Raw genomic sequence first — 24,605 nt, 5'->3', positions numbered from 1 at the left:
GAGAGCTTATAACTTCAGAATTGCTCTCTTTAAAATTGGGAGTTGTCTTCTCAGGCCACATGCTGCCACTGGTCAGAGCGATGCTGTCACACCTTCTTGGAACAGTCTTCCGAACTTGTGTCATGTTCTTTTGACAAACATCAGAGGTTGCAAACATTGCCCTCTAATGCAGGAGTTTAAATTTAGGGGAAAAATCAAGTTATATGGACCTGTATATGGCGAATAAGGAGAATAATCCATGTTCCTAATGCCATGCTCATAAAAACTGAGGATGAGCTATAAATTAAATAAATCTGACTCTAAAGGCAATTCTAAAAGAAGTTCTAGAAATGTCTTGAGCTAAGTCAACATCACTGGTGGAAGTTTGGGGAGAAATGTTCATATTGAGGCATGAGTGTTAGCAAAACATTACTTGATAGTCATGTTGCTTTCAGTGCTACAAATATCTGGAAGTATGAATATGTGTGAACAACCAAATTTCTGATAGTGAGAATATTTAGCACAGGTCTTATTACACTTTTTATATACTGAAATTTAATTTTTTTTAAACATTTTTAAGCAATGTCTGCACCTAACGTGGGGCTCAAATGTACAACCCTGAGATCAAGAGTCGCCTGCTCTACTGACTGAGCCAGCCAGGTGCCCCTTAAAGTTTAATTTTTTTTTTTTTTAATTTTTTTTTTCAACGTTTTTTTAATTTATTTTTGGGACAGAGAGAGACAGAGCATGAACGGGGGAGGGGCAGAGAGAGAGGGAGACACAGAATCGGAAACAGGCTCTAGGCTCTGAGCCATCAGCCCAGAGCCCGATGCGGGGCTCGAACTCACGGACCGCGAGATCGTGACCTGGCTGAAGTCGGACGCCCAACTGACTGCGCCACCCAGGCGCCCCACCTTAAAGTTTAATTTTGAAGCTGACACCACACTTCAAATTTAGAATTTCTACTATAGGCAAGGAAGTATTTGATTTTTTCCCTCAGACGTTAGCTTTACTTTGGCCGTGTAGGTCTGATCTGGGATAGCTTTTCAGTGTCAAATCAAGTGCATGTTTAGTGTATTGTAACAGACTAGGAGAGATAGGTATTGTAACAGAAGAATTAATGAAATTAGAAGTCCATTCCTCGTACCGATACATGGCAGTTTTCCTAAGACTGTCCCGATTTTAAAACTGAAAGTCCTGCTTCCTGGGAAACTCGTCAGTCCTGGACAGATCAAGACAGTTACCCACTCCCAGCTTCTTAGCTAACTCCTCCATTCTTTTTTGGACTATCTGCAGTGAAAACAAGACAATGACTCTTGGTAGTAAATAAAGGAACAAGGACACATACCAATTTCAGTCAAACAGCAACATTCCTTAGCTGAAAGTAAGTTGGGCTAATCACTAACTTTCATGCTGATGCAAACTGAAGTCAAGTTCTCTTTAATGGTGATGGTGATGGCTAAGGCCATGTTTTACCAACCAATGACAGAAACAGTTACAAGGATAATAATACAATTGGGCAAGTTTTACCCACCATGCTTATTATATTTGTTTTTGTTGTTTAGGAGATATTTTGACAACTTATGTCCTCGAGCAAGGAAATAATTGGCTTATTTAGTCCTTCAAAGGCTTTGTATGTAGTTCTAACAATTATCTATGATGCCTTAAAAATAAATTATGGGTGGAGTTTGAGTCAACACTAAAAGTATACATCATTGAGAGGGAATTTAGGGTTATATAGATAGGGGAGAGGATGGTGTGGTGGTTAAGCACGAAGTCAGGAGGAACTGTGTTTGTATCCTGCTTTACCGCTTAGGAGTGTATAACTTTGAATTAGTTGCTTGCCTTTCTAAACCTCAGTTTCTTCATAAAACAAACAACAGGCACAATTATGGTACCTGTCTCTTGGACTTGATGTTTATTTAATGATAATGAATATATAATGCTGTGCCCAGTACATAGTAAGGATTTAAGAAATGTGAGCCATTATTATTTTCATCTACCCAAGTTCCTATAGTAGTATATCTTGACTATATTAAAAAAATTTTTTTAAGTTTATTTATTTATTTTGAGAGGGAGAGAGAGCACACATGTGCGAGCAAGCAGGGGAGGTGGCAGAAAGAGAGGGAAAGAGAGAATCCCAAGCACATTCTGTGCTGTCAGCACAGAGCCCAACACGTGGGTTGAACTTATGAACCATGAGATCATGGGCTGAGCTAAAACCAAGAGTCAGATGCTTAACTGACTGAGCCACCCAGGTGCCCCTATTCTGACTATATTTTAGAGTCAGGTTGTCTCTTTAATTCCTTATTTCTTATCCATTGCTCTTTGCAGTAGGATTTTTTAAATTATTTTAAAATTATTCAAAGAGCATAGAGAATTCTGATAAAAGATGTTTTACTATATACCAGTCTAGGTTCCAAAGATCACTGTGGTGTTACTATAGGAGAATATTGATAGAAATAAATCGCCCATGACTAAAACTCTTTGTAATTGTCCCCAAAACAAGATGAGTTAAGGAAGAAAGAAAAGAAATTCTAAAAGCTAAGACTGCATACTTAAAAGAAAAAAAAAAAAGACTTGAATTAATAACATTGGAACCAGATTTGAACTACTCTCTAGTAGTTCAAGATACTGCAATGACTTTTTGAATATCTTTAGTTTATCTTGCAAGGCAGGATACATTGAAACATACGTTACTTGGGACAAGAAAGTAAGATGTGTTATTCTTATCTATTAAGCTAAAGATATTAGAAACTAAGACATGACATTGCAGGGTCGTTACTACACAGGTTTTAAAAAGCAAGATGAGAGGCACCTGGGTGGCTCAGTCGATTGAATGTCCGACGTCAGCTTAGGTCATGATCTCATGGTTTGTGAGTTTGAGCCCCACATCAGTCTTGCTGTTGTCAGCACAGAGTCTGCTTCATGTCCTCTGTCCCCCTCTTTCTGCCCCTCCCCCTCTTGCACATGCTCTCTCTCTCTCTCTCTCTCTCTCAAAAGTAAACATTAAAAAAAACAAAAAATAAAAAATAAAAAGCAAGCTGATAGGCCCAAAATTGTCCTATATAGCTATCTTCTAAAGTTCTATAATATACTGACTTCAAAATTAGGGTGCTATATATATGGAAGCAAAATAGTCAACAATTTATCCCTCGAAAGTTTCTCTTACAGCTGGTTTGAAAACAGCTATTTGACCAAATAACACTTTCTTGAAAAACATGAATAGGAAAATACCTGGAAAAAGCAAGATGTGTTCACTGTAGGGCATTCTAGATAAAGGTAGGTTGAGATCATGTCATCTACCAAGATAATCAGAGGTAGACTGAAAGAAAAGAAATGGGAAGGACAGGCACACAAAACAACTTCCATCCAGAAACTTCTCTACATAAAATGCTGTAAGTAGCTCCAGATGCCATAAACTTAAAAGCATGTGTTCTTCTGTGGTGTATATGGGTTTTATTTTCCGTGTAGGACCTGACATTGATGGTTTAGAAAGAAAGGTAAGACATCAGGCAGAAACAGCACTTTCTTGCCAAATGAGGGCTCAAGCAAGACGTGCTATTTGGTAAACTCCAGTGCTCTTTTGAAAACAGCTGACATGATCAGGAGAGGTCACTGACTTTCTCGTTCTTTCTGTGACCCAGTTTTAGAAAATTGCCACCAAAAAAAGAAGAGAAGAGGTATCAGAGGATGTTACAGTCTGGCCTTCAGATCCTGGGTTAGGCTCTGCCTTCCTGTATGCGTCCTGAATACCGTTGCTTGCTCTCCATTGCATTCTAATTATAAAATTAAAGTAGTAATTGGTTACTCCTTTCATGTTCTTCAAACTTCATTAGAATTGCTCTAATACATTTTATGTCTTCATTAATATTGTTGGAGATTGTAAAATCCTAGAAAGTTACACTAAAGTGTGTTTAGTCTCCTTATAATTTCACTCTAATGTTGTGAATCCATTATAAAATAATTTAGTATGTTGTCTTTTCTAAATCTTTTATATAAAGGGCAGAAAGAATTCTATGAGTATTTCAAGAATAAATTCAATAAAAGGCTTTTATTTTTCTATTAAAAGCATTATGATTAAAAGAAATACGTTTAGGCTAGGACTTTTGGGTCAAGTACTTTGAGCTGACCAATATTTTACTGAATTGATTGTCTTGCTTTTGTGTAGCTAGAAATTTGATCAAATACCCTTCTTAATCTCTGTGTTCTATAAAGATGAATTTTTTTTTACTGTTTAAAACCTGGTGTTTCAAATCTTTAAAAAAAATTACACTTTTAGGCTTCAAGTCCATTTAATTTATCTTTAAGCAGATTGACTTAATTCTATGAACTTCAGAGTTTCTAGTGATAAACTTCTCCATCATCTCTGTATTATCTCTTTTATAGCCAGATGGGGAAAATGGTTTACATCAGGCACAATGTATATTTGAACAATAAGGTCACAAGCAGAGTTATATTACCTTTTATGGGCAGTGAGACATGTAATGTGTTGCAGCTTTCTCTTTTAAGCTACATAGCAAATCTGATACAGCACTTTGTTTTAATGCCTGGATTCCCATATGATATTATTTCCTAAGCATATTCATGTCAACAACCTGAGCCTTATTAAAGCAACATTTCCTCTTGAAATGTAGAGAAGGAGGATGGCCTTCAGTTCCAGTCCTCCTAAGTTTGATTAAAGCCACCTGAAATGAGTTTATTGTCTCACACTCTGCTCTTCATCCTCTGTTGTCTTCAGCTCTCTCTGTCCCTGTAAAGTTGGAATCAGTATGATATTAATAATTCCCAGAGGTGCCTGGGTGGCTCATTTGGTTAAGTGTCTGGCTTCGGCTCAGGTCATGATTTCATGGTTGGTGAGTTCAGGCCCCCCTTCGGGCTCTTTGCTGTCAGTGCAAAGCCTGCTTAGATTCTCTCTCCTCCTCTCTGCCCTTCCCACCCCCCTGAAAAATAAACATTATAAAAAAATAAGTCACAGCCCTAAAGAAATAATCATCACACTTCTGCTTTAGGATCTATTCCTGTGTTAAAAGGCAATTTCAAACTCTATGGATAATTAAAACAACAATGAAAGCAACTTAAGGGAATGGAACAGTTTAATTCTAGCCTGCAGGATATGTTTTAAGTTTTAGTAGGAAGTGCTACCATAGCATTGTGTGTGTGTATGTATATATATATATATATACATATGTATACAATTTTAGGAGGACAGGGTAGGTTAGGAATTGGCATGATTTAAATAATACCAAGAGACAGGATGCCATTATCACCATAGTCTAAACTGCTTTTCATTTAATGTCACCCTAGCTTTGGGGGATCTGATTAATATTTGGTATTTCCAGCAAAAGATAAAGAATTTTACATGTCTATAATGGTCCAAAAGGAAACTTCTTTGGCTAGTTAACTCTATAAGCAAAAGAAAAAAAACCCTCATTCCCACTCTACCCTCACCTCCCACCCCCCACAGAAATTATATAAAGAGAGGTACAAAGTGGTTGGTTTAGGGCTTTGTCTGGTTTAATATAACCAACTGTGGTTTATTAAAGATGGAGCTTTTAAAGTTAATTGATTGCACTAGTATGATCCAGGTTGTTACGATCCTTATTCATAGGAATTAAGAACAAATTAATCAAGTACAGGATAAAAATTAGCAGTAGGAATGAAAGGTAAATTTTCTTAGGTAAGAAAGGAAGTGGTTGGGACATGAAGTGCCCAAAGGCAGGTTTTACCACAGTGATTCTCAGACTCCCAGAGTGCTTTGCAATCACATGGTAGGCTTGTTAATACCACAGATCACTGTCCCCACGCCCCAGGGGTGAGGTCCAATAACTGCAATTTCTAATAAATTCTAAGATCCACACTTAGAAAACACTGTTCTACCAAAACAGGCCCTCCTGGGGTCAGACGGCAAACTGAGTGCTCTCCTGCCAGTGCTCTTAGGCCCAGGTAACATCCCCGTGCTGACCCCAAAATGAAAAGGGGAGATTTTCTCCTTCAAATGCCATGTTCCTGGAATCATGATCACTGCCCACTTTCTCTTTTTATTCCAGAAGCATTTTCTCCACTACATCCATCTCCTGACTATACGTGGGAATCTGTACAAATATATAAGTTTTCATTACAGTGTGAAGGAATTGATATATGTAAATTTATAATCAAGGTAAATTATAAACAGGCCACATTATGTTATTTGCTTAGCTTGGCACAACTTAAAGCATTGGGTAAGCACTTAGAATAGTCCTCCCTGGTTAGTAGTTGAAGGATCTTTTATTTATCCACCAACCCCCGCACCCCCCCCCCCCGAGTTTTAAAACAACAAAGCCTGGGTCCCCTCTCAGACAAATTGCATAAAAATCGCTAAGTGGGGGCTTGGTAATTAAAAGCCTTCACGATAGTACTAATGTGCGGCCAGGGTTAAGAACGATTGGTAACTCACTGGTTATCAATGGGGTGATATCACTCACAGGGGTGAAAATTAGTTCTTGGGGGGCAAAAAATATCTTGGCTATTATCATGGTTTGTGGGCCTCCAAAGTGCTGCAGTACCTACACAAGGGTATAGTATATCTGTAGTATTAGCATTTCATGGGATGAGGCAAAATAGGAAAAAAAAATTCTTTAGGAAGTGATTATGAAAAAAGGTTAAGAAATATTGCCTTAACCCTGAAAGACTGCTGTAAGTTTTCCATAATGTTTCTTCCTTCTAAAATGCAACACAGAGACACGTGGGTAGCTCAGCCTATTGAGTGTCTGACTCTTGATTTTGCCTCAGGTCATGCTTCCAGGGTTTTCAGATCAAGCCCCCCATCAGGCTCTGCACTGAGCATGGAGCCTGCTGCCTGCATAAGATTCTCTCCCTCTGTGCCTCTCCCCCCGCCTTATGCCACACCCCTCTAAAAAAATGCAACACAAATCGAGTTGAGTGCTGTTACAGGCACATTGGTAGGAAAAACAATTATTAACAATTCTATTACATGTTGGTCATCTAGCTAGCTACTTTTATTTTATTTTTTACTGTGTATTTATTTCTGAGAGAGAGAGAAAGAGAGAGAGAGACAGAGAACATGAGTGGAGGAGGGGCAGAGAGAGAGAGAGAGAGAAAGAGAGAGAGAAAGAATCCTAAGCAGGCTCCACACAGTCAGTGCAAAGCCCAAGATGGGGCTTGAACCCACAAACCATGAGATCATGACCTGAGCCAAAATCAAGAGTCGGACACCTAATCGACTGAACCACCCAGGTACCCCTAGCTAGCTAGTTTTAAATGCATTATTGAGTTAATCCTCATTATCCTGTATTTTTCCTTTGGAATATACATCAAACTTATATTTAGTTTAGTTTGATTCTGGCTTCATTCCATTTTCAAAATATTTTATAATGAAAATAATTACTGTCTTCATGAGGCTTATTGAAAAATTCTGTTTGAAGCTGTGAGGCAACCAGGTGGCTTCAGATTTCTTTCACTCTAAACCACTCTCAAATAAATGCATTTAATCAATTTTGGAAAGCATAACATTCCATTAAAAGAAATCACAGAAGCAAACAACCACCATATCCTCATCTCAATAGTCTTATTTTTCTAAAGAAGTCTAGAAAATGATCATTTCATTGATTTGTAATACTATAGTTTTCAGAGTATAACTTGCCACAAGAAAGGCAAATATATTAAAATACCTGTGGTATATTGCTATTTGCAAGGGTACAAGATTGTTTTAAAAGGTACCCAAGGATTTTGTTATTCAGGTATGGTGAAGCCAACAAATCAGGAGACAATCACCTTTAAAAAGGTAGTTTGTTACTCACAGTTCCCAAGACGAGGAGACATGCCAAGCCATGAAGGACCACAGGGGAAGAACCAGGGTTGGTCAGGAGGCAGAAGGAGAAAGGGGAGAGCATGGGCAAAAGCCTTCAGTGTGGTTTTCCAGCTAAGGATGGGCAAGGCAGGGTGAGAGGTTTAAGTAAGGTTGGATAGTTGGAATCATCTGAGTGCTGTGGGCTGTGGCGGTACAGGAAGGGGGCTGGTCCCTATTGTCTAATACTTGGCCTTGAGATGATTAGAGCAAAGGAGTGCCAGATAGAGGTGCAAGGGGTTATGGACCCAGGATTGGTTGGCATATCAAAGGTGTGCTCAAAGGCAAGGCAAGTTTTTTACTATCTCTAGGAATTAGCTAACCTGGGAAAGGCAGTCTCTGCTAGTTGGTAAAACCTCAGATGTCTGAGCATCAAGAATACAGAAAATAAAAAAACATATAGTTAACGTAGTTAAATATAGGTAATACAAAGGTGTGTCCCAGAAAGTCAGAGCCATAAACTAGCCGGGCTGTGGAAACAGAGGAAGATACTTGAATGTTGTGAAAATAATGTAACCAGGGGACTATTAAGTCTTCTGGTCTACTTCTATCCAAGGAGAAAGTTTTTTTTTTTTTTTAATGTTTTTATTTATTTTTGAGACAGAGAGAGACAGAGCATGAGTGCGGGAGGGGCAGAGAGAGAGGGAGACACAGAATCGGAAACGGGCTCCAGGCTCTGAGCTGTCAGCACAGAGCCCGTCGCGGGGCTCGAACTCACGGACCGTGAGATCATGACCTGAGCTGAAGTCAGACGCTCAACCGACTGAGCCACCCAGGCACCCCCCAAGGAGAAAGTTTTAACCAAGTATGAAGATGTTCAAATCTTCCTTATATTGTATACATAACTCAAGAAAAAGCACTTGTCCTGAACAGTGAGACTAGTTGGGAGGAAGCAGATGGCAGGAGGAATTGATAGACATTACAGGCTGGATAATTCTGTCCTGTCTTATTCTGTGTGTGCTTGGCTCATGCAGACACAGTGTGTACTGATGGAAGTTCAGAGCAGACACTTTCTGTTACCTACAGCAGCAGTACATGAAGAAACAGCAAGTTTGTTGGGACCCAACAATGAAAATTTATAGCTTCACAATAGGACCAGGACTTTCATTATTGCTGTAGTAGTTATCTTTACTGTTTAACAGAAGGAAGGCAGCATTGTGTCCTGAAAAGAAACCTCATTGTGTTGTAAAGCAGGCCAAGGCTGAAATTCTAAGTCAGCTCTTTACTAGCTGCATAACCTTGGGCTACATATGCTACTTCTCTGGACTTGGGTTTTTTTAATCACAAAATGCAAATTACATCTATTCTTGAGATTGGAAACAACTGAGAAACAAAACATAGGAAACAGATGAAGATTTAAATATAAAATCAAAAAACTCCCCAAAAACTGAAGTTGGGGCCCCTGGGTGGTTCATTTGGTTAAATATTGGACTTTTGGTATTGGCTCAGGTCATGATCTCACGGTTTCAGGAGTTTGAGCCCCACATCAGGCTCCCCGCTGGCAGTGGGATTCTCTATCTTCCTCTTTCTCTGCTTCCACCCCACTCATGCTGTCTCTGTCTCTCTCAAAATAAATAAATAAACTTAAAATAAAAAACAGAAACACAAAAAACTAAGATGAATTTGGGGATGTTGCTAAATGTGTAGCCATAATGAGCTTCTTTAATATTTTACGCCAGAATTAAATTTCCTCACCCAATCTCAGGCAAAGCTGGAGAGAGCCCATTCTTTCAAACTTATCACAAGGACCAGTTGAGTAAGATTCTTGGGGGATGCAGAACCAGCAGGGGATGGCTTGATCTAAGCTTGCTCAGTACCTCCTCCCAGTCTCAACAACCAGGGAGGCGACTCATCCCCCTGCTTGAAGAGTGATTGAGGAAGGGTGAATGAGTCAGTAAGTCCCCACCTCCCTGCCATGGAAAAAGTACAAGTGGGGACTGGAAATCCCCCTTCACTAGTAAGTAAGCATCCTAAATGGAAAGAGATAAAATTCATTAAGACGTCATTTACCATATATGGATTATTCCTTCTCCTGATATTGAAATTCAGTGAAATGGCTGTCTTTTTTGTCTTTAGTTTTTTCCTTCTGAAATATCCAAAACTATTTTTTTAATGTTTATTTATTTGTTTTGAGAGGGAGGGTGAAGGTGGGGCAGAGAGAGAGAGAAAGAGAAAGAGAGAATCCCACACATTCTCCCTGCTGTCAGCGCAGAGCCTGATGCAGGGCTCCATCCCACGAACCGTGAGACCATAACCTGAACCAAAATCAAGAGTCGGATGCTTAACCAACAGAGCCATGTAGGTGCCCCAATGAAACAAAATTTTTTAATTTATGAGAAAAGGGTCTCTTTTTGTTTTGAGAAAAAAGGATGTTCTGTCTGAATCCAAGTTACTTGTAATTATGTATTCTGAATTAACACATTGATTTTATACATGATTCTTGAATTCCACTCCAATAAGACTGCAGATTGGTTAAAATGCCAGAAATAATGTAATAGCAAGCTAAATATGAATATTAAGTTTTACCATTCAGTTGTTCTTATTGGTATTTTAATTGATCACATTGGATGGTAGGTATTTAATTCATCTTTCCAGATAGAACAATTTAGCATATTCTTCATTAATATATGTACAGGTCATCAAACATTGAGAATTTGGTATTTTCCAGCAATGATACTAAAACATACTATTTATTAAGTACTTTGTCAGGCATTGTGCCAAATGCTTTATAAAGCTTTACTTCTAATTGTATACCAACCCTAGAAGGAATTATTTTTATCCCAATTCTGTAAAAGAGAAAACTGAAACTCATAGAGAGTTGAGTAATTTTCCCAACGCTACACGGTTTGAAAATAGTAAAGTCAGAATTCTCACTCAGACTCCTGCAATGCCCACATTCTTTCCTTTCCTTTAATAAGTCCTTAGCCTCCCCCTGAGAAGATTCTAATGTGAAAAAAAGAAAAAAAGGTCTTGGTTCCATTAACATAACTAACAGAAGTGACCTTGGAACTTCACTATAGTAGGATAGGAAGACGATGCTTTTTTAACCCTCACATATGAGTTTGAACATATTATTCATTTTCAGCTAAAATGTTTGGTTGATTATCCGAACTGTGTTGAGAATTTACAAAAACATGAAATAAGTTTTTTTGCACTGGTTCTATTTTGAAGTTTTTAATGGGCACACCATTGCTTTTAAGATTCTATAATACCTTGCACTTCTCTCTTCATAGGCTTCATCATTCTTGGGACAAGAGAGGTGCTCATTAAATATTCACCGACTATTTGAAGGTATTAATTGGTGATTAAAGGCATAGGGTTCTCAGAAATAAGTGGTAGAGGTATCAACTTCAGGCAGGAAAAGGAGACACTCCTTGGGACCCAGCCTTTCTCCAACTGTAGCCATTCCTTTCGAAAATTAAAAATTGCTTGAAAAAAAAAGGGAAAAAATTGCTTGAAATTGTACACATCATGAGGCTTTCAACACTTCGTACTATATAGATTTTGTTATTATACTTTCATAATTTGCAAAACCGCCATGCTTATTATAGATTCCTAGGAATTAATATCGACTGCCAAGGATCACTAACGTGAACATCATAAGCATGAGCTTGAGTACTGGTGAGCTCCGTTGAGAACCAGGGATACTTGGTCCTCTCTAGTAATTTTCCTCTAACAAAGCTCGACCCCTCTGGGCTAGGTGAGGAATGGATCAGAGTGTGAAGAGGTAGGGCAGAGCCCCTGTCACTGGCCTCCTATCCCCCTCATACCTTCCAGGTATGAGGCCAGGATTCCTGCCAGGGCCTTGTTCCTCCTGACACATAGCCCTTGTCTGTCTACACAGTGACTGCTGCTCTCTCCTCAGATCCTTCACCTCCCTTCTCTTCAGTGTTACCAATTACATATGTTCTTTTCATACAGGCTTTACTTGCTGTATTATAAAATCACACTTTTATTTCAGGTTTTAAAAATATTTAAATGTATTGATTTTCATGTAATCATATCTTGTAATCTGTACATATCTTTAAAACAAAAAAAAAAGATATTTTAAAAACTGGAATTTTGCCTACACATGTGCCTTAAATGTCTTCATTATCCAACAGTAGGGACTTTTCCCCAGTTGTTTTCTCTTATTTTTTTTTTTTAATTGAGGAAGATTATTCATGGGGAGAGTCCTAGATCCTTTTTCCAAACTGAACATATAATTTGAACACAAATTATAATACAAAAGCACCCTTTTATATAGACTCATGATTGCCGTCTAAGGAATATGTATGTCTCAATGCAAAAGTGTATTCAATGAAAATGGGCATTTCAATGCCAATGAAATTCTTATTTTTTTAATGTTTATTTTTATTTATTTTGAGAGAAACCATGAGTGGGGGAGGGGCGGAGAGGGAGAGACAGAATCCCAAGCACTTTTACACTCGGTGCTCATCATAGAGCCTGATACACAGCTTGATCTCACGACCCTGAGATCATGACTGTGAGATCATGACCTGAGTCAAAACCAAGAGTCAGATGTTTAACCCACTGAGCCACCCAGGCGTCCCTTTGCTAGTGCAAGTCTTGACTGAAAATAAATAAGTGTGCAGCCCATCTCTCTGTCCCAGAAGAACACTTGCATGCAGTCAGGAAGAGAAGAATGAGCAGCTACAGCAGTCCTAGACATAAAACTGAGCTGGAGGGAAGCATATATATATTCCTAAAATAGATGGAATTTCCACACTCCCCAGATTAACTGTTTAACTAATCAAGTGTCCTTCCATATATACATATATAGATATGAATATAGACATGTGTATATCGATATTCATATGTGCATATAAATGTGTCTATATGCATCTCTCTATATATCTATATCTATACACTGGGAAATATGTAAGGAAGAATAATAGGTAACATATACAAAGTACTTACTATACACCCAGCACTGTTTAAGCACCTTACATTCATTAACTCATTTAATCCTCACAAGAAGTCTATGAGGAAAGTATAATATTGTTCTCAGTTTTACAGATGAGGAAACTGTGGTGTGACTGGATCAGGTAGAGGCCAGCAGTGAGAGCAGTAAAAGAATTCACCCAAGGCAGAACAAGGGAGAAGTTTATTGAATACACTGCGAGGGAGTAGCAGGCAGGACAGCAGAGGGGAGACCATCTGCCAGGAGGCAGTGGTGGGGGGCTGTAGTTAAGGCGGGGAGGTGGGTGAGGAAGTATGGGAATGGACAGAATTTTCCTTTTTTGGAACCTGTGCCTGGGTGTGAGTAACCCATTGGTCAGCTAGGGCTAATGGATATTCTGAGGTGGGTCACCTGATGGGCCTGTTTGTATTCAGTCAGGTGGGCCCTTTTACCTACTCAGGTTTCTACGGCTCAGGTTGGTTGCCTAGAATGGCCTCTACAGAAACTGAGATGTAAGAAAATACATTGCCTAAGATCAGCCAGGTAGTAAGTGATGACTTGAACCCAAACAGTCTGGCTCTAGTCTTCATGTTCTTTTCCACCATCCCAAACTGCTTCTGTCCTCAGAGAAGGTGTAGCATAATGGGAAGTTTAAATATTTACATATGAAATGTTAAATACTTCAATTCCATAATACAAAACATCCCACATAGTGTGTGTGTGCTTAGATGGTGCATGGACCCTGAGGCAGTTATGGCTGGGATTGAGAGGGTGTGTTTCCCCATATTTTACCGTGGACTGAGATAACCAGGGGAGGCTTTTCAGGAAGGCAAGAATTGAATTGGGTCTTCAGTGGAAGATTTGGAAGAGAGAAACAGAGAACAGAAGGGATTTTAAGGGAGAGAAAGCCACTGTTGAGCCACTGTTTAGAGATCAAAATGCACAAAGCATTATTTACAGGGGAGCAGTAGAAAGACAGTCTGCCCAAAGCAACAGGTTCAAGTAGAGATAGGAGATGTGTTTAGAAAGGTTGCTTACATCCAGATGTTATAAGGACGTAACTATCAGGCAAAGAATTTTGACTTAATTTCATAGATAAAGCAGAGTTGGCTAAAGAGGTCAAGAGCAAGAATGGGAAAATTAAAAAAAAAGTATTTGGGGAATATTAGTCTGGCAACCATGTACAAGACGGATATAAGGGATAACAAAAGGGAAGCCTGGCCTTACTTGGAAATTTGTGTCTTTTTCAAAATGACGGCCTGGAATTCAATTAGATATGTTTTAAATAAAAAGGAAGGCATAAATCTAGAAATATTACTAAGAAAATATCAGTAGGAATGGTCTGAATGGTTAAGGAAATGTAAGGGAAAACATCAAAGATGATTTCAAAGGTCTTAAACATGGCTAACACAAATTAAGATGGAATCCAAATAAGAAGTAGATACAAACTGAAATGAGAAGAGTAATTGTTTTTGTTAAAAATTTTTTTCAATGTTTATTTTTTGAGAGAGAGAGACAGAGCACAAGCAGGGGAGGGGCAGAGAGAGGGGAGACACAGAATCTGAAGCAGGCTCCAGGCTCTGAGCTGTCAGCACTGAGCCCTACGTGGGACTCGAAACCACAAGCTGTGAGATAATGAACCTGAGCTGAAGTCAGACGCTTAACTGACTGAGCCACCCAGGCGCCCCAAAGAGTGATTGTTTTTATTTCATCATACTCAAACGTATTTCTTATTGGGTCAATCAGTTCTTACTCAGCCAGCCAATCAGTAATGCCCCCTGAGCTCTCATATTCAGAACACCACAGGAAGGAAGCTTGGTGGGAGAGGTGGAGGGAAGTGTAACTCAGAGTAAAATAAAATGTAGAGCTTGGGTGATCTTAGCTCTAATTCCGCCCCCCCCCCCCCGCTTTTTTTTTTTTTTTTTTTGGTACATGGAGAATAGATGTAGGAAGGTGACAGGTGATAAGAAGCTTATGGACTCACTCACGTATTAGATCCCAAGGGTGTCCTGGCAAATTTCACCCATGTAATGGATCTTTAAATTGTGGTCTTTATTTGGAAAAGCCAATCCCCATAAACACAGAGGGTCCTTCCCAAGGGAAGTTCACTGTGATCTTCCATGCAAGGACCTACTGGATGCTTCTCATTTGAAAGGCTCTTGAGAATTGGTGAAGAGAAGTAGGAAGTAGGCTAGGGTCCATCAACATACTCACCCATGAAGTCAGGGGCCAGGTTTCACATCTCTCTGGCTTTGGGTCTGTATGACCTAGTGTATAAGAGTATGTGCTTAGGAATCAGATTTGGAGTCAAAGCCCAATTTCTCTATTATCAGAATTGTGATTTGGAAAGCCATTTAATCCCTCTGGACTTTATTGCCCATCTATAAAGATGAAAGTAATAACCCTATATCAAAGATCAGTGTTAAATGCTTTGTTCATGTATGTGACACACTAAATACATGATAGCTACTCTATTATTCAAGGAGGTCTAATGGAAAGAATAGTGATTATCCTAGTTGCTTATAAAGCCTGGGTAGTGTCAGAAGGTCTCAATACAGATTCCATATACTACACAAATGGCACGCATCTTTAAGCCTTCTCAAACCCTTCCATATCCACTAATATGTTTTTCTCACAACAAACTTGTGAATGAGTCAGTGTGTTCATTATTACTCCTATTTTGCAGATGGACAGAAAGGACCTTCAGAAATGGGCAAAAACTAGTTTCAATCACAAAACAAGGTCACAGAGCCTGAATTGGAACCCAGGGCTGCTCACTCCTGTCAGAGCCTGATGGGAAAAAGCCTGCTGCCACTTTTCTTGCAAAAATACCCTTCCACTTATGTAGTGAACACAGTGCAGAAAAAGCTAATTCTCTAGTCACATCAAAGAGCTGCTTGTTGAACTCTTGACTTTTGGCAAGCCGTGCATCATTTCTTAGCCTCAGCAATTCCTTGACATTCTTTCTACTTTAACTTTCATTTTTTCAAGGCATTTTAAAATTTACTTTTAGCATTCTTAAATAGTAGGAATTATTTTAATTTTTTTTCTAAAAAAAGTATGTGGTTATGTTTCCATTAAATGCACATTATCCATCCAAGTACTTACTCAAATCAGATTATTGGTTTGGATATATGTTGTATGTTATATTGGGGGTGGGTATAGGGACATGTGTTAGTTAACATGGGGAAAGTACAAGTGAAATTTAATCTCAAAGATTTGAGATATATCATTGTACTTTAAATACTCTGATTTTAAATATAAAATATGTTTTTTTTTCAACTTTGTACACCAAGTTAATTGGTCCATTATTTAATAACTTTTGTACTTGCTTGGGAGTCTTAAGTAATTTTGTTTACCTCTTAGGACCTTGTGGCAGCTAGGAGAGAGGATGGAAAATGTAGGAGAGGGGGTCACAAGTTTAAGACTGCAATTTCCGAATCCATCTCCCATGAAGGAAATCAGGATCCCAAATAGCTCTACCTTGCAACTTGTCCACAGTTGCATGGCTAGAGGGAAACTATAGAAAATTCCTCACACCTCATCTGATAGTCTTCAACCATCTCAGACAGACTACTTCAGTCATCATTTCCCTTGTAGAAGCAAGATGACTTTGTTAGAAGAAAAGTTGAAATTTTCCCTCACATTGCTCCCCCTGGAATTTTTGAGGGTTAAGTCCTAGAGTGCTCTGCCAGCCACCAAGGGAGCCATACTTGGGGGTGAGGGGAAGGACCATTCTGAATTCTGAGGTCATACATTCAATTTTACTTTGATTTAAGATCCAATTTTGACATTATAAGATAGATGACATTTTGACCCTATGTATTTCTATTCAAAGGATTTTAGGGTATGTTTGTTCATCAGTAAGTAAAGCTAACATGTATTGACTATAGAGTTACTGGTAACACAGAATCTATTATTTTTATGACAAGGCAGGCAGTATATTTTCCCTAGGAGTGAGGAATTAATTACATCACTGAGATGTCTATCCCATCCCCACATCAAGGCATTAGAGGAAATCAGTTCCCTCAAATCATCACTATCCTTCCTTTTCACTTCACAGACCAATCATGGAGGTTTGGATCCTAAATTTAACTTTGGAAGTTTGCTGCAAGTTCCAAAAATTTCCTAAATAGGTTTCAAATGCTAGCACTTTGTGGGCTTAGGAATGAAGAATTAAAAGAAAAGTGATGATTACTGTTATAATAAAAACCTGGCACAAAATGAAAAAGGTTCTTTCTCTCTCTCTCTCTCTGTCTTCCCACTTGCAAAGGGGGAAGTCCGTGAGTTTTTCTGATAATCTCAAAGCAGTTTAATGGCATGGGCAATGGGCTTTTTCAGAATATCACTATAAGTAATTATTTCAATTCAAGGATCATCTTTTAAACTTATACTGGGACAAATCTGGTACAAAGAAACATGGGAGATACAGAAGAAACATGACCCACAGGCCCTCTCTAGTTGTCTGTGACTGCCATGCGGCCCAGCCATTTTTTCCTAGTTCCTCCTCCTTTACCAACTTCTGTATGTTGGAGTCTCTAAGGCTCTATCCACCTTGGAGGAACCTTTTGTCTTCTCTCTCTACACTCTCTCTCTGGGTGTAGTGGGCTGAATGGTAGTCCGTGAAGAGATGTGTCCACACCCTAATCCTCAGAACTTGTGAATGTTAGTGAATGTTACCTTACTTGGGAGAAGGGGTCTTTGCAGATGTAATTAAGTTAAGAAACTTCAGACGAAGAGATCATCCTAGATTATTCAGGTAGACCATAAATCTAATGGTAAGTGTCCTCATAGGAGACACACAGGGGAGAATTGAGACAGAAGAGGAGGAAGCAGTGTGACAAAAGAGGTAGAGCTTGGAGTGATATGGTCACACAAGGCCACAAGTCAAGGCTTGGTGACAGCCACCAGAAGCTAAAAAAGCAAAAAATTTTCTCACCTAGAGTCTCCAGAGAGAGTGCAGCTCCTATAGACACCTTAATTTTGGACTTCTGGCCTCCAGACTGTGAGAGAATAAATTTCTGTTTTATTAAGCCGCCAGTTGATAGTCATTTGTTACAGCATCCACAGGAAGCTAATACAGTAGGTGATCCCATCTAATCTCTCATCTTCTAATTCCATCTCTAGACTTAAATTTTCAAGCCTGACCTCTCCTCAGAGTGCCACACCCCATATACATCTAACTGCCTACTGGATGTCTCCACTTGGATACCTAAGAGATATCTCAAACTTAATATGGCAAAGGGAACTCTTGATTTCCAACCTTTACATTGGCAAATCTACTTCCAAGTCTTCCGCATCAATAAATGGCATTGCTATCTCAGGCTCAGGTTTAGGGCTTAGCTCCAACTACTTCATGGCTCTGGCAAAGAACCTAAGCATCTTGCTTGATTCTTTTCTTCTTCTCAATACCTGCCACCTAATTCCTAGATGAATCCTCTTGGCTACTACCTTAGTCCATCATCTCGGACTCAAATTTCTGTTGTGGCCTTCTAATTTCTGCCCTGCCTCTACTCTTGTCTCTGTCACTACAGCCAGCATGAACATCCTACAGTGTAACTCATTCTATTACTCTCTGCCTAGGATGTTTTGATAGCTTTCTATTACACTTAGAATATTTATCAAAATTTATTACTTTGGACTACAACAATGGTTCTCAACTGGAGGCTTTTTTGCTTACCATTTGGTAATTTCCAGGGACATTTTTTGGTTATCACTAGGGAGAGCCTACTGGCCCACAGTGTGTAGAGCCCAGGAATACTGCCAAATATCCTACACTGCACTGAACCCCCCATAGCAAAGAATTATCTGGCCCCAAATGTCAATGGTGCTAACATTGAGAAACCCTACAGAATCCACACAAGCTGATTGATATTTACCTTCTGTTGACTCATTTCCTTCTACTCTTCCTCAAATATGCCAAGCTTGTCCACATCTCAGAGCTCTCGAATATACTTTGTGTTGAGACTACATTCCTAGATCTTTGTATCTCTGTATCTTCAGTATTCAGGTATGAGCTCAAATATTACCTCCTCAGAGAGGCATTCCCCATCTAATGTGGCCTCCACCATCTTACCCCCAGTTTCTCTGTCACATTAGCCTACTTTTACCTTCTATATTGATCGTATTAGCACTTTAATTTAATTATGTCATTGTATGTGTGTTGTTGGCTTCTGTGCTCTAAGCTTATATGATCCTGTAAGGTCTTTCAAGATCCTTGCTATCTGCCTGCACCTGCAGCAGTACCAGGCACAGAGTAAGTGCTCAGTGAGTATTGGTCAAATAACTGGCATACAAATGGAAAGCAACAGAGGATAATTACATAACTTATAAAAGGCTTGGTGCTAAAAGTGATGTAGTGAATCACCAGGAAGGAGGGTTTATTTCTAGCCCTTGTTAATTTCTAGTATATGGCTCTTTGGATGTTATGATGACTTACCTCCACTGACAGAATGAGTAGTTGGGATGTTCAGCCTAACTTGTGTATAGAAAAGATGTAATTTTACTGTTGGCTCTATTGTTCTGAAGGTGAAACAGGCTTTCAGGTAGTAGATGGCTGGTAACCAGTTGTCAATATGGTTGTGGATTTTGAAGCATTCACATAGAAGTAACAGATGAATTCCCTGAGAGCAGAGAAATCCACTGAGGGATTGCTTTTGGAGAGAAAAACCAAGGATTTGCTCTAAAAGAACCTACTGTTAGGAACAGAGAAGAAAGAAGAGTTGTCAAAGGAAATAGAGAAAACTGGTGAGAAAAATAATAGGAAAACAAAACAAGACAAAGTCTCTGAAACCCCAGGTCATGGAGTGATAGAAGACAGACAATATATAAAGAAGCATTGATAACCCACCTAGAAGCATTTTCTCAGCTCCTTCTCGAACCTCTGCCAGGTTCAGCCTGCTTGCCTCCACTCCAGCCTCCACTCCAGCCTCCACTATGTCCATCAGGGTGACCCAGAAGTCCTACACGGTGTCCACCTCCAGCCCCTCAGCCTTGAGCAGCAACTCGTACATGAGCGCACCTGGTGCCTGCATCAGCTCCTCCACTTTCTTCCAGCAGCAGCTTCCTGGGTGGCCCAGGCACCAACATGAGTGTGGTCAGGGACTATGGCAGGGCCAGAGGTATATGGGGCATTACAGCTGTCTCAGTGAACCAGAGCTGGATGTGGACCCCAACATCCAGGCTGGGCACACCCAGGAGAGGGAGCAGATCAAAACTCTCAGCAACAAGTTTGCCTCCTTCCCTGACAAGTTGTGGCATGTGGAATAGCAGAACAAATTTCTGGAGACCAAGTAGAGCCTCCTATAGCAGCAGAAAACAACTTGGAGCAACATGGACACCATGCTTGAGAGCTACATCAACAACCTTCCGCAACAGCTGGACACACTGGGCCAAGGAAGCTGAAGTTGGAGGTGGAGCTTGGCAACATGTGGGGCTGGTGGAGGACTTTGAGAATAAATATGTGGAGGAGATCAAAGAGCATGCAGTCATGGAGAATGAATTTGTCCTTATCAAGAAGGATGCGGGTGAAACTTACATGAACATGGTAGGCCTGGAGTCCCACCTGGAAGGGCTGATGGAAGAGATTAGCTTCTTAAGGCATCTGTGTGAAAAGATCTGTGAGCTGCAGTTCCAGAACTCTGACACATCCATGGTCCTGTCCATGCAAAACAGCTGTGCCCTGGAACTGGACAGCATCATCGCTGAGGTCAAAGCCCAGTATGAAGACATCACCAGCTGCAAGCAGGCTGAGGCCGAGACCATGAGGCCGAGACCACATCAAGTACAAGGAGATGTAGACATTGGCTGGGAAGCCAGGCGATGACCTCTGTAGCATAAAGAGGGAGATTGCTGAGATGAACCAGAATATCAGCCAACTCCTGGCTGAGATCGAGGGCCACAGAGGCTAGCGGGCTTCCCTGGAGGCTACCATTGCTAGTGTTGAGAAGAGCAGGGAGGCTGTTAAGGATGCCAATGCCAAGCTGGCTGAGGTGGAGCAAACCAAGAAGAACATACACGGCAGTTACATGAGTGCCAGGAGCTCATTAATGTCAGGCTGTCCCTGGACATTGAAATCGCCACCTACTGCATGCTGTTGGAGGACAAGGAGAGCCAGCTAGAGTCTGGGATGCAGAACCTGAGTATCCATACTAAGATCACCAGCAGCTACTCGGGTAGCCTGGCTTGGCCTACAGGAGCCTCATGAGCCCTGGCCTCAACTATGGCCTGAGCTCCTTCCAGTCCAGCTTCAGCTCTGGCGGGGGCTCCAGTCCCTTCAGCCGTGTCAGCTCCTCTGAGGCTGTGGTTGTGAAGAAGGTTGAGACCCTTGATGGGAAGATCCAAGTGGTCTGATGTCCTGTCCAAGTGAACAACCACTGTGGTCCGTTCCAGCTCCTTTGGCTGCTATAGAGCCTTAGGGGAAGGAGCTGTGCAGTGGAGTGTCAGGAACAGGAGACCCACTTAAGGCTCAGCCCCAGTCCTCGGCCCACCCTTAGGGGGAGTCTACTGCCCTGGGTACCCCCTCTTGCCCATGCCCCCAACTAAAAGCTAATTCAAGTATCTTTTCCCAAATAAAGTCTCAGATGGCTCTGCCAATTCCCCCAAAAGATAAAAAAATAAAATAAAATAAAAAATAAAATAAAAGAAGCACTGCTGATGCATTTGTGGAACTTTGTGCTTTTGTGTTGTGGGTACATGTTCCTTCCATTAATCATGTAATGAAAGTAATGAAAATATTCAGTTCTTACTTTCTAAAAATGTAAACTCTGCTATGATATTCCCATGATTGTAAAGAGTTTGGGGATAATCTTCAGACCCCTAGTTTTTCTAATATCTATTTGACTTATTAGGAAAAAGTCTGATAATTTCTAATAGCTGCAAAGTGTTGGCAATAGAAGTTATTCTGTTCCCTTTTACCCTTTGTTGAGTGGTTGAGAAATCATCTAGGGAGATTGGCAAAATTAAGAACTGGCAAAAGCTTCCATATGCCCCAAACTGATTCAGTCCTGTTTCCATGTTTGGAAATGGTTTCTTGAGCTTATCCACACTTTGCTGGCAGGTCATATCTTTGCAGAATGACAGGCACTTTTCTTTCTACCACCCACTAGCCATGATCCTGGCTTTGGGGAATGCAAACCATTGTGATGTCCAGAATCTGAGGGCAAATAAACCATGGAGCAAGTGAAATTGTGGGTACAGCCATTGTGTAAGAACTAACTATATTGCAACCACACATCACTGAGCTTGCCTTATAGAGATGTGTTTTGTCCCATCATATGAAGAGAGAAGTGAAGGAGAGGACATTTTTGAAACATGGGTGTAGATGAGAGTTAAACATATCTAAGAATGAACTCAATTACTGCATTTGATTCTAAGAAAGGATAACTTCTATAACACTTTTAGTGAGAGAGTACATTGTTGTGTCCAAAGTCAGATACTTTGTACGAGGCGTCCTGGGCAGATACCTATCCTGTTAGATCATTACAGTGAGTATGCAGACAGTACTTTATGTCCTACTTAAGCATGTTTTCATCTAGGAAGAACTAAACTTTAATCCTATCTACGATTTCAGAGGTGGATTATTTCAGTTTAATGGTATATTCACACAGGCCACCAGAATCAGAAATCATTTTGCCTGACTTACTGATCTATGTTATCAGTAACTGCTATGTCAATATTTAATATAACTTCAACAATAAGAAAAACACAATGACTTTGGGATTTTCATGTATTTAGATCTGGTGCCAACAATTTTTTTTAAGTTTTGTACCTTTAACTTCTTTTTTTTTTTTTTAATTTTTTTTTTCAACGTTTATTTATTTTTGGGACAGAGAGAGACAGAGCATGAACGGGGGAGGGGCAGAGAGAGAGGGAGACACAGAATCGGAAACAGGCTCCAGGCTCTGAGCCATCAGCCCAGAGCCTGATGCGGGGCTCGAACTCACGGACCGCGAGATCGTGACCTGGCTGAAGTCGGACGCTTAACCGACTGCGCCACCCAGGCGCCCCTGTACCTTTAACTTCTTAAAAAATATTAGATTTTACTTATTCCTTCTGTCGATTAATCAAAAACACAGGGAAATGAGGATCAACTAGCTTGTTAAAATTAGTATTAAATGTTGTTAAGATTCATTCCGTTGTCTGTCAGACCTTCATCATAGGGTTGTCTTTCCTGATCTTCTGACCTAACAACTTGCATTAAGTTTTTTGCATACAGTTCTGAAAAACTTGTATTCATCATAAATACTAGCTGTAGGAAAACTCAGTAGTTTAGAGGCCAAAGCTGTCCTGGATACATACTGTCCTTGAAATGTGACTATTTCTAATCAAGTCCTGTCCAGGCAATCCATGGCTTTCACTGAGTTGGGATTGTAGACTAGTGGGATGTGGTTGGGCTGTGCATAAAAGGAGGATCACCTGTAAAGACCTTTCCCCAGTCTTTGGCTCCACTCAACCTAATTCTAGAACATGGAGCTGATGCCAAGGGAAGTTTTAGAGATTGAGAGATAAACCAGAGATAAGGGAGAAAACATTACCTGAGGAAACCTTCAGATTTTATATATTAGGGTACAATTCTTATTCTTTCTCCATCTTTCTCTTTCTCTGTCTCTCTCTTTTCCTTTCTCCTTCATTCCCATCAGATTTTTTCGTTAATTGTAGGTAGTTCAAAATGGAGAAGATCCATGATAGCCATTCATCTATTCATTCAATGAATAGTAACTACTCTCTGTTAGACACTGTGCTAGAGATACTGATGTTCTTACAAATAAGAAAATCCCTGCCTTCAAGGGACTCATAATCCAAAAGGCATCACAGATGAGAACAATAACCTTTATGGCAAAATGCATAATGTGTCCCAGGTATTAGCTGGGACCTCCTGGCCCTTTGAGATTAGCAGCACAAAACTCCCATTTCATGTCTCTCTGAAGTCCAAAGCATGTCCCCAGGATTCTTGTTACATTCTCCATCAGCTTTGCTCTGATTTCCTGCTGTCTGATATTCTCTGTCTCTTGCAGCTGTTCTTTTATTTCTGTTCTGACACAGACCCAAGGTTGGGACACAACTCTTTCTCTTCTGTTCCCTCCCACACCCTGGTCTGTCTCTCCTCCTCCCACACAAAGCAATCATGAAAACAAGGTTACTATACTGACTCTGTGTTTCAGAAGTTGAACTGAGAGTTTTGGGGTCATGGGAGAGCACAGCAGTAAACTTCAAATGACGCAGGGCACATTCCTGCTTTAGGTCTATCTGGTACCCATCACCAGGGCTTTCTCATTGTCTGCTTCCCCTCACAGAGCACTCCGATGTCTGCCAGTCTTCTCTTCTGCCTCCTGATTCTCTTCCTCATGTCATCTTTCCTGCTTCTCCCCCACACTCCAGTTCTGGGATATTCTTGCTCTCTGTTGTTCAGAGTATGCCTTTCCTTTTCATGCACACCCAAATTCAAGTGCAGGCCCATCTCGTTCATACCTAAATCCTTCCTGGTGTTCAGGCAAGGGGCCTTTCATGTTCTAGAATCCACTTTCTATTTGCCATATAGAAGGCAGTGTGGCTGCATAATATTTTCTCCCTTCCTTTATCTGTACTGAATAATTTATATACTCATTCAACAATATTTGCCAAATGTCCGCTATGTATCAGGTACCGCTGTGGGTGCTGAGATTAAAACTGTGTACAAGACAGGCATAGGTCCTGTCCTCATGGATTTACATTCCAGGAAGAATGTTCAAGATGCAAAGAAGAAATAGAAAGGCCCTACCTCATTCTTGGATGGGATTGCACATCATGGAAATTTAAGTCTGACAGGACAAGCAGGATTAATCTAGGTCAATCAGAGGATAGAATTTCAGACAGAGGGACTCAATGACAAAAGTTGGC

At 40.2% G+C, this 24,605-nt stretch overlaps 1 protein-coding gene and 1 pseudogene across 2 annotated transcripts in view; both read left to right on the top strand.

Annotated features, from left to right (window-relative positions):
• Positions 1 to 24,605, top strand: part of SYNPO2 (synaptopodin 2) — a 179,895-nt gene that overhangs the window by 54,117 nt on the left and 101,173 nt on the right. The window lies entirely within an intron of this gene.
• On the top strand, positions 14,347 to 22,473 carry LOC123593313 (annotated as a pseudogene).

This window comes from Leopardus geoffroyi, chromosome B1 (genome assembly GCF_018350155.1).
Source record: "Leopardus geoffroyi isolate Oge1 chromosome B1, O.geoffroyi_Oge1_pat1.0, whole genome shotgun sequence".
Taxonomy (NCBI): domain Eukaryota; kingdom Metazoa; phylum Chordata; class Mammalia; order Carnivora; family Felidae; genus Leopardus; species Leopardus geoffroyi.
This window is presented reverse-complemented; position numbering and strand designations above follow the sequence as displayed.